The following is a 581-nucleotide window of genomic DNA, read 5'->3' on the forward strand; positions in this document are numbered from 1 at the left end:
TGAATGGAGGAGACCGGGGCTTGATGACTCGGAGAAGGTGATGGCGCCTCTCCGTCTTTCTCGTCCCTTAGCCAAGGGAACTCACGGGCAGAACAAGATAAGGGCTCAACGGCCCTGTATTTCCAGCCCTCTAACTCAATCGATGAGCTGTCATCTAAAGTCCGAACAATGCTCCAGACTTCCTCCCAATCGCAGTACATGCTGTCTTGTACCGCATTCAATGCCATCTCAAGGGGATCTGAGTCTCTGAACTCATCCCTTACTTCGTCGACCAATGTGTCGATCAAGTCTAAGTAGAAGGAAGACTCCACCAAATGCGGTTGCTTAAGGTTCTGATCCAATCTGAACTCAACCGTCTCGTCGCCAATCTTCATCGTGAGTCTACCCTCTCTGACATGCACAACCGCATCAGCCGTATTCAGAAACGGCCTACCAAGTATGATGGGGATTTTGGAATCCTCCGGCATGTCCAGAACCACAAAGTCGACGGGGATGTAGAATTCCCCTATCTTCAGAGGCACGTCCTCTAAGATCCCAGCGGGATACTTCACTGATCGGTCGGCCAATTGCAGTGCCATCCT

Source organism: Tarenaya hassleriana, unplaced genomic scaffold, assembly GCF_000463585.1.
Source record: "Tarenaya hassleriana unplaced genomic scaffold, ASM46358v1 Cleome31, whole genome shotgun sequence".
NCBI classification, from domain to species: Eukaryota; Viridiplantae; Streptophyta; class Magnoliopsida; order Brassicales; family Cleomaceae; genus Tarenaya; species Tarenaya hassleriana.